The 10,638-nt window shown below is 40.9% G+C and overlaps 1 pseudogene; it reads left to right on the forward strand.

The window, feature by feature from the left end:
• The first annotated feature begins 1,284 nt into the window (after nt 1–1,284).
• On the forward strand, nt 1,285–2,333 carry LOC102282397 (glyceraldehyde-3-phosphate dehydrogenase pseudogene; annotated as a pseudogene).
• Nucleotides 2,334–10,638: the final 8,305 nt, after the last annotated feature.

The following is a 10,638-nucleotide window of genomic DNA, read 5'->3' on the forward strand; positions in this document are numbered from 1 at the left end:
AATTGGTGTGAAGGAAATGTATCACTTCTAAATTTGGTAGAGCAGACTACTAAGGGAATGTAAGATGATGTTGTAAAGGAAGTTTGAGGTCAGGTTGCAAAATATTAAGGAGTTCAAGCAGTGTTCAGTAGGAAAATGTGAAAACACACACACACACACACACATACACACACACACTAAAACTTAGGAGCAGGGAAGATCAAACTGACATTCTAGAGTAGCAATGGTTTGGTCAATGGTTTGGTGTTGAGAGATTGGGTCATGAACTAGGAAGCTACTGCTGCAAACCAGGTGCAGGAAGGTGAAGGTGTGGAGGAGACACGTGGCAAGAATGTGGTAGAGTGAAGGCACAATCTGATAGTACTAAGTTAGCCACAAGGGCATGTTGCTAGTTTGTGTTCCATTTTAGTATCTCACTTGAGAATAATTGTCAATTCTTACATATTGATAAACAAAGATAATTGAGATTTATGTTTAACAACTTATAATTCATCCACCATCGTTGCTTGTGTTCTGTTGTGCTTGAACTGTTTGTATTTTTATTTTTTCTCTTTGGTGCTACTTCTTTTGTGATGTTAAAACATTCAGGTAGCCATGACATAAAGGGGCAACTGTGTACTAGATAAACACAAGAGACTAAACAAACACAAAAGATGCTCCCCAAACAGAATTAGGTCTGCAGCAGAAAACAGATGATACATTTGAGTTAATAATTCAAGACTTTTTACTTACACAATAATTATACTAAAATTTGGTGGCAGGACTGGATGAAGCACAAGCTGGAATTAAGATCGGCATGAGAAATTTCAAACCTCAGATACGCAGATGACACCACCCTTATGGCAGAAAGCAAAGAAGAGCTAAAGAGCCTCTTGATGAAGTGCAAGAGGAAAGTGAAAAAATGGGCTGAAAACTCAACACTCAAAGGACGAAGATCATGGCATCGGGTCCCATCACTTCATGGCAAATAGATGGGGAAACAATGGAAACAGTGACAGACTTTATTTTGGGGGGCTCCAAAATCATTGCAGATGGTGACTGCAGCCATGAAATTAAAAGACTCACACTCCTTGGAAGAAAAGCTATGACCAAGCTTGACAGCATATTAAAAAGCAGAGACATTACTTTGCCAATAAAGGTCCATCTAGTCAAAGCTATGGTTTTGCCAGTAGTCATGTATGGATGTGAGAGTTGGACTGTAAAGAAAGCTGAGGCTCTCTATACCAACCCATTCAACAGACAACCGCATCTTTGGTGCTGTGCCAGCCACATCTCTGAGACAAGATGGTGAAGGTTGGAGTGAACGGATTTGGCCTGTTTGGGCGCCTGGCCACCAGGGCTGCTTTTAACTCTGGCAAAGTGGACATCGTCGCCATCAATGACCCCCTTCATTGACCTTCACTACATGGTCTACATGTTCCAGTATGATTCCATCCATGGCGAGTTTCACGACACAGTCAAGGCAGAGAATGGGAAGCTCGTCATTGATGGAAAGGCCATCACCATTTTCCAGGAGCAAGATCCCGCCATCATCAAGTGGGGTGATGCTGGTGCTGCCTATGTGGTGGAGTCCACTGGTGTCTTCACTACCATGGAGAAGGCTAGGGCTTACTTGAAGGGTGGAAACCAAGAGGGTCATCATCTCTGCACCTTCTACCGATCCCCCCAAGTTTGTGATGGGCGTGAACCACAAGAGGTATGACAACTCCCTCAAGATTGTCAGCAATGCCTCCTGCACCACCAACTGCTTGGCCACCCTGGCAAAAGTCATCCATAACTACTTTGGCATCGTGGAGGGACTCATGACCACCATCCACGTCATCACCGCCACCCAGAAGACCGTGGATGGGCCCTCTGGGATGCTATGGCGTGATGGCCGAGGGGCTGCCCAGAAAATCATCCCTACTTCTACCGGTGCTGCCAAGGCCATGGGCAAGGTCCTCCCTGAGTTCAACGGGAATCTCCCCTGCGTGGCCTTCCATCCCCACCCCCAAGGTGTCCATTGTGGATCTGACCTGCCACCTAAAGAAACTTGCCAAGTATAATGAGATCAAGATGGTGAAGATCAAGGTGGTGAAGCAGGCATTGCAGGGCCCCCTCAAGGGCATTCTAGGCTACACTGAGGACCAGGTTGTCTCCTGAGACTTTAGCAGCGACACTTACTCTTTACCTTTGATGCTGGAGCTTGTATTGCCCTCAGTGACCACTTCATTAAGTTCATTTCATGGTACGACAATGAATTAGGCTACAGCAACAGGGTGGTGGACCTCATGGTCCACATGGCCTCCATGGAGTAAGGTCCCTGGACTCCCAGCCCCAGCAAGAGCACGAGAGGAAGAGAGAATACTCAGCTGCTGGGGAGTCCTTGCCCCATCTCGATCCTCACCACACTGAGAATCTCCTGACCTCCAAACGGTTTCCATCCCTGAAGCCCTGAGGAAAGGGAGGGGCTTAGGGAAACTTGCTTTGTTGTGTACCATCAATAAAGGATCTTATACCCCCCCCCCCAAAAAAAAGAGCTGAGAGACAAAGAATCGATGCTTTTGAATTGTGGTGTTGGAGAAGACTCTTGGGAGTCCCTTGGACAGCAAGGAAATTCAACCAGTCCATCCAAAAGGAAATAAGTCCTGAATGTTCATTAGAAGGACTGATGCTGAAACTCCAATACTTTGGCCACCTAATGGGAAGAGCTGACTCATTGGAAAAGACCCTATGCTGGGAAAAATTGAAGGCAGGAGGAGAAGAGGACATCAGAGGATGAGATGATTGGATGGCATCACCAACTTGATGGACATAAATTTGAGTAAACTCCAGGAGCTGGTGATGGACAGGGAAGCCTGGTGTGCTGCAGTCCATGGGGTTGCAAAGAGTTGGACACGACTGAGCAATTGAACTAACTAACTTGGTGTCAGGGCAGGAAAAATATACAGAATAGTTTGATAATCCTGATTTCTTATGACAGTAGAGAAGTTAGGAGACCTAATTCTAAAATGGGAGAAAAAGTTCCACAAAGGGAAAAATGGTGTGGAGAAGATTAGTGGCTTTTGAAAGAAGGACACAGATTATGTGCTATAGAAGGAGTTAAGTAAAAAAAATATATGACCTTACTTCTGTCTCTCTTTTCAGTCTTCACTTGGGGCTCTGAATGGCCAAACTCACGGAGAATCTGAATTTCACTGATATATCAGCCCCAGGGCAGACAGCAAGGTAGAAAGGGTAGACACATCTAATTGTATAAGCAGAAGGCCAAGCTAGTTTACTTTGAGAATGTTTGACTTCACAAAAGCCAGCATCAGATGAGATGGCAGAACAAAACCTGTAATATGATAATTTACATATCTAAATTAAATATACATATATATTGCCTGGAGAAACCCCATGGACAGAGGATCCTGGTGGGCTACAGTTCATGGGGTTGCAAAGAGTCAGATACAGTGTGTATATAATACACACATATATATGTGTATTTCACTTTGTATAACAATTGGTTTAAAGTCAGCAGTCACAAGAACTAAGATTCTTAATCAAATTACCAGAAACACAATATCCCTCTAGAGCAGGGTTTCTCAACCTCCACACTATCCATATTATGGCAGGATGGTTCTTGGTTGTGGAGGCTATCCTGTAATTTGTAAGATGTCTAGCAGCCACCCTGGCCTCCACTCACTAAATGCCTCTGGCACCTGACCTGCCCAGTGGTGACAACCAAAAATGTCTCCAAATACTGTCAAAAATCTCCTGTGGGGTTTGGGGGGAAAGACACCCTTCAGTCATTCTTCCTTCACTGAGAAGCATTAAACCTTCAGTCTAGGCCTCCAGAGAACACTAGACCGTGCAGTCCATTTCAACATAGTAACTTGAGTAATCTAAGATGAACCTGTGTAGATTATACTAAATCTCACTCAAGAAGATTAGCTTGATTAATTTAAATATGCTTCCAGGTATATTTAAATACACAATCCCCAGGTCTAGAAAAAGAAAATATATTTAATTTTGAAAATCACAAAGGTATATATAAATATATATACATTTATAAAATGTATGTATGGAAGAGCGAGAGATTCAAGGCTTTAGTTAAAGGAGCTGCCATGTCAGAAGTCATATCATTCATAATCACTTCCATTTCATTATCACAGAAGTTTTTGACATTGTCAAGTGGACTGTGAAAAAGTGAACTGTCTGGTACTGGACCTACATTTGAAATGTCAGTGACAGCTGGCAGCTTGTTTGAGGTGGCTGTAACATAGGATAAGGACATCCCAGAAGCCATGTCTTGGGCAGTTCTTGGAAGGAGACTGTACTGAAGAGAAAAAAGATTTTCATATCTGTCTCTCAACCCAGACTCCCAGCTCTTAGGTAAGAGGGACATCTCTGCTTGTTAAAACCGATAGCTTCTGATTAAAAACAGGAAAGGAATCATTTGACCTGATCAGTGGGGGCCAGAATTATCAAGAAAAGTAATCAGGGAGAAACAGGGTTTTAGGAACAAATACTACTTAATCTCCATTGCTTTTTGCTTCTCTTCTTTTCACAGCTATTTGTAAGGCCTCCTCAGACAGCCATTTTGCTTTTTTGCATTTCTTTTTCTTTGGGATGGTCTTGACTCCTGTCTCCTGTACAATGTCATGAACCTCCGTCCATAATTCATCAGGCACTCTGTCTATCAGATCTAGTTCCTTAAATCTATTTCTCACTTCCACTGTATAGTCATAAGCAATTTGATTTAGGTCATACTTGAAAGGTCTAGGGGTTTTTCCCACTTTCTTCAATTTAACTCTGAATTTGGCAATAAGGAGTCCATGCTCTGAGCCACAGTCAATGCCTAGTATTGTTTTTGCTGACTGTATAGAGCTTCTCCATCTTTGGCTGCAAAGAATATAATCAATCTGATTTTGGTGTTGACCATCTGGTGATGTCCTTGTGTAGAGTCTTCACTTGTGTTGTTGGAAGAGGGTGTTTGCTATGACCAGTGCATTCTCTTGGCAGAACTCTATTAGCTTTTGACCTGCTTCATTCTGTACTCCAAGGCCAAATTTGCGTGTTAACTCCAGGTGTTTCTAGACTTCCTACTTTTGCATTCCAGTCCCCTATAATGAAAAGGGCATCATTTCGGGGTGTTCTAGAATGTCTTATAGATCTTCATAGAACCGTTCAACTTCAGCTTCTTCAGTATTACTGGTCAGGGCATAGACTAGGATCACCGTGATATTGAATGGTTTGCCTTGGAAACGAACAGAGATCATTCTGTCGTTTATGAGATTGCATCCAAGTACTGCATTTTGAACTCTTTTGTTGACCATGATGGCTACTCCATTTCTTCTAAGGGATTCTTGCCCACAGTAGTAGATATAATGGTCATCTGAGTTAAATTCACCCATTCCAGTCCATCTTAGTTCGCTGATTCCTAGAATGTCTATGTTCACTCTTGCCATCTCCTGTTTGACCACTTCCAATTTGCCTTGATTCATGGACCTAACATTCCAGGTTCCTATGCAATATTACTCTTCACAGCATCAGACCTTGCTTCTATCACCCACCCATCCAACAACTGGATGTTGTTTCTGCTTTGGCTCTATCACTTCATTCTTTCTGGAGTTATCTCTCCAGTAGCATATTGGGCACCTACTGACCTGGGGAGTACATCTTTCAGTATCCTATCATTTTGCCTTTTCATACTGTTCATGGGGTTCTCAAGGAAAGAATACTGAAGTGGTTTGCCATTCCCTTCTCCAGTGGACCACATTCTGTCAGACCTCTCACCATGACTGCCCATCTTGGGTGGCCCCACACGGCATGGCTTACTTTCATTGAATTAGACAAGGCTGTGGTCCATGTGAACTTCCAGATGTTCAAGCTGGTTTTAGAAAAGGCAGAGGAACCAGAAATCAAATTGCCAACATCTGTTGGATCATCAAAAAAGCAAGAGAGTTCCAGAAAAACATCTATTTCTGCTTTATTGACTATCCCAAAGCCTTTGACTGTGTGGATCACAATAAACTGTGGAAAATTCTGAAAGAGATGGGAATACCAGACCACCTGACCTGCCTCCTGAGAAACCTGTATGCAGGTCAGGAAGCAACAGTTAGAACTGGACATGGAACAACAGACTGGTTCCAAATAGGAAAAGGAGTACATCAAGGCTGTATATTGTCACCCTGCTTATTTAACTTATATGCAGAGTACATCATGAGAAACACTGGGCTGGAAGAAGCACAAGCTGGAATAAAGATTGCTGGGAGAAATATCAATAACCTCAGATATGCAGATAATACCACACTTATGGCAGAAAGTGAAGAAGAACTAAAAAGCCTCTTGATGAAAGTGAAAGAGGAGAGTGAAAAAGTTGGCTTAAAGCTCAACATTCAGAAAACGAGGATCATGGCATCTGGTCCCATCACTTCATGGGAAATAGATGGGGAAAGAGTGGAAACAGTGTCAGACTTTATTTTTCTGGGCTCCAAAATCACTGCAGATGGTGACTGCAGCCATGAAATTAAAAGACACTTACTCCTTGGAAGGAAAGTTATGACCAATCTAGATAGTATATTAAAAAGCAGAGATATTACTTTGCCTACAAAGATTCATCTAGTCAAGTGTATGGTTTTTCCAGTCATCATGTATGGATGTGAGAGCACCGAATAATTGATGGTTTTGAACTGTGGTGTTGGAGAACACTCTTGAGAGTTCCTTGGACTGCAAGGAGATCCAGCCAGTCCATTCTAAACGAGATCAGTCCTGGGTGTTCTTTGGAAGGACTATGCTAAAGCTGAAAGTCCAATACTTTGGCCACCTGATGCGAAGAGTTGACTCATTGGAAGAGACCCTGATCTGGGAGGGATTGGGGGCAGGAGGAGAAGGGGACAACAGAGGATTAGATGGCTGGATGGCATCACCGACTCAATGGACGTGAGTCTGAGTGAACTCCGGGAGTTGGTGATGGACAGGGAGGCCTGGTGTGCTGCGATTCATGGGGTCGCAAAGAGTTGGACATGAATGAGCGACTGAACTGAATTGAACTGAACTGAATTAATATTTTGTACTGGCATCGTAAATCAATTTTTTTCACTGGAAGTAGTATGAAAGTAAACTGCTCTCTTGGTTTCCATTATGATCATTTGCTTTGAAGTGTAGGACAAACAGAAGAATTCCTGTTTGTAAAAATAAAGATAGTTCTAATAATCAATTTGAAAATAGTATGCATTTCTGCATCATAAATCTTCATCTCTCTTAGCTCATCTGTGATGTGTTTGCTCATTTGAGTGTTGGGTTTTTGCTTGTGTCTGAGGGGTATTTGTTTGTTGTTATTTATATCTGGGTTGACATCTCCATCAGTGAGACACAAACTCTGGATTTGATATGCCTCATCCTTCACAACTTCTTTTCTGTCCTTTATTAATACAGAGGCTGAAAAAAAACAGTACTCATCCTTCAAGCCCACCTACCAAAGATAGTTTGCTTAGGTTTAAACAATTAGATGTAATTGAAAGTTGCCTATTGGGGCTTTCAAGATCCCTGTTTTAAAAGGATTAAATTAGCTGACATATCTCTCATATCTTTTGCTCTCTTCTTTCTCTTCTGTGGGTAATCTATGGCTCTGGAAGTACACCATCCTTTTAGTAACCATAAAGTAAAAATCTTGAGAACAAATTACCTGAATGAAAAAGTAGAAGCTGGATTTGCTTTCCTTGGTTTCCCTGTGGCATTGCTATTCTTCTTTACTAGCTGGGACTCACTAGTCTTTGTTTTATAAGATTATTAAATTAAACTTTTTTTTCTTATGTTGAGACATGATTTTGGGGGGTTTTATATCATTGGCAGATGAGCAAATTAATCTAGGGAATAAGACTATCCTTAAGTTAATTGAGAAGCAGTTATATATCAGGCCAGTGGTCATTCAGAGAATGTGAATTTGTAGAAATTTACAGAAAATCAGCAGTCACTGGACTTCCCATGAATCAAGACATGGAAGGTAATGTAATCATATCAGTGCGTTAAGATATGGAGAATGTTTACATCTTACTCATATTGCACACATATTTTGTCTGTTTCATATTCATTGTATAAAATATATAAATATGAATATATTTATTTCACTGGAATATAGGAGAGGAACATAAAAGGAAAGAAAATAGCTAACATTTTTCTATGTGGCAGAAATTATAAGGGACACTTTAAAAGCACATCATTTAATCTTTACAAGAACTTTATAGCATATGACTTATTATCTCGTGTTTTAGAGGAGAAAACTGGCATTTCCAGAGGTTAGGAAATGTGTCCATGGTTTTCAAATTAGCAAGTAAAATTACTCAAATTCCTCAAGTCAGATTTATTCCCCTAACACTTTACTGAAAGTGCTGTTGTCAAGGCCCCAAATAGCCTAAGCATTTTTGCTAAAATGAAGTCCTTTCTCTGTTCCCTTTTTGAGTTCTCATCAACATTCGCTACATGAATTTCCCACTTCTTCTCCCTGAATTCTGTCCTTCACCAGGTTTCTCATTATATTCATCTATTTCATTTCTCCCACTAGATTTGTTGTTACTTCATAGTCTTTGTAGTTTCCTGTGATATTTCCTTGTTAGCTTTACCATCTGGAAAGTTGAAATGACCTAGAGCTCAGGTTTTAGACCTCTTTTCTATCTTCTTCACTCTATTTGAAGATCTGACTCGATGGCCTGGCTTTAAATGTTATTTAAAAGTGGTTACTCACAAAGTTATCTTTCAAACTCAGTCTTTACTCCAGAAATTCAACTTGAATAGCCAGTGGGATATTTGACAGACTCACTTGGAGGCCTTCCTCTTCCTCTTCCCATGTTTTCTCCATCTTAGTAAATGTCAGCAACTCCCTTGGAGTATCTCAGACCAAAGCCTGGGCTTCATTCTTGACCTTAATCTTTCCCTTGCACCTGACATTCAATCTATTTGTAAATTATTACAATTCTCCTTCAAAGCACTATGTAGCATCTATAATGGAGTCATTTGGTGCCAGCTCTTCTATTAGCATCTTAGTTCAAGTCCCCATTCTTTCTTGGGTCAGTCCCAAATTATCTCTCCAGTTATATCTTTACTCCCTTTGCTATTTTCCTTTAACTGCTTCAGCAAATCACCACAAATGTGGTGGCTTAAACCAGTACAGATTTTATTATATTTCTGGAGGTGCAATGTCAAAATGGGTCTCACTGGGTAAAATCATGCAGTCAGCAGGAACACAATCCCTCCTGAAACTCTAGATGAGAATCTGTCCTCTTGCCTTTTTCATCTTCTAGGAAATTTGGCTGTGACTCCCTCTTCCATCTTCAAAGCCATCAGCATAGCACCTTCAGATATGTCTCTGACTCTGGCCTCCCTTCCTTCATCTTTTAAGGACCCTGGTGATGACATTGAACCCATCTGGATAATCCAGTCTAATCTCCTCTCAAGATCCTTAATACAATCACACCTTCAAAGTCCTTTTTTTTTTTTTTGCAATATAAGGTGGCATGTGGCAAGGCATTATTCTGTCTACCACAGTCCTTTACAGTTTATTCTTCACACAGTGGTCAGCGTGTAAACTGTTCAGAGCCCCCCAGGTACTTTTCAATCAACTTCCTTCTCACTGTTCAGGGGTGGCGTGGTATCAGCAAGCCTGTGCTTGCATGCTTGCATCCTTCAAAGGCAGTCTCAGTTTCTTCCAGCCTTCTGTTAATGTCACTGGTTTTCAAACCAGCTAAGGGGACTCATTGTTCTGGTATCAGACCGTAGGGCTGAGGTTCCTAACATATGGCTGGAACCCCTCACTCCCCAGGGAGAATCCCCCTGCCCATGATATCTCCCTCCTTTTCTGTGTCTCCTGGTAAGGGCATGAGTCCTGACCCAATCACTTTTCTGCCTTTCTACCTTGCTCCCTGTGGATCTTTCTTTACAACCTTGGTTGTAGAGGAGCCTTTCTGTCCATCTCCAGGTTGTTTTCAGCAAGAGCTGTTCTACATATTCATGTATTTTGATGTGTTCATGGGGCAAGGTGAACAGACCCACACATGTACATGCAGTTTCCATAGTTGCAATCAACATGTGCATGAAACTTATGCTTTTAAAATAAATAAAACTTTGCCCTGTGTCTGTGGTCTTTATAAGTGATTATGTTGAATTACTCTGTTGATAATCTACAATTCACTATGCCGTTACTTTGTATTATATCTTTCTGTTGTCCTAATTATATGGATAATTATATGTCTGCTTATCTACTCATTTCCTTATACTTTATTTTATTGGAGATAAGCTTATAATAAATTTTGAACACACTATAGGAACAATAATAATATGTATTTTATGGCTTTTGCTTTGTGTTTTATTATCTTTTTTTCTGAAGATATTTTATCAATTTAAACACTGCCTTAAAAAAATGTACATGATGTCACAAGCATCAAGAGCTTACAAAGAGTATCTTGTTTACTAAGTAATCTGGGAGTCAGCTCACTTTCAGTGCTTGAATTAGCCAAGAATCCATTTATTTGAATGTCACCCTTCAGTTCATTTCTCTCTTTAGGATTTGCTAAATCTGACTCTACCATGAGTTCAAAGCTTTGCTTTCTCTGGTTTTTAAATTATATATAATACCTGTATAATAAGATTACTACTGAGGCAAATTTTGAAATTCAGGTC

The sequence above is a fragment of the Bos mutus genome, chromosome 29 (assembly GCF_027580195.1).
Source record: "Bos mutus isolate GX-2022 chromosome 29, NWIPB_WYAK_1.1, whole genome shotgun sequence".
In the NCBI taxonomy this organism is placed as follows: domain Eukaryota; kingdom Metazoa; phylum Chordata; class Mammalia; order Artiodactyla; family Bovidae; genus Bos; species Bos mutus.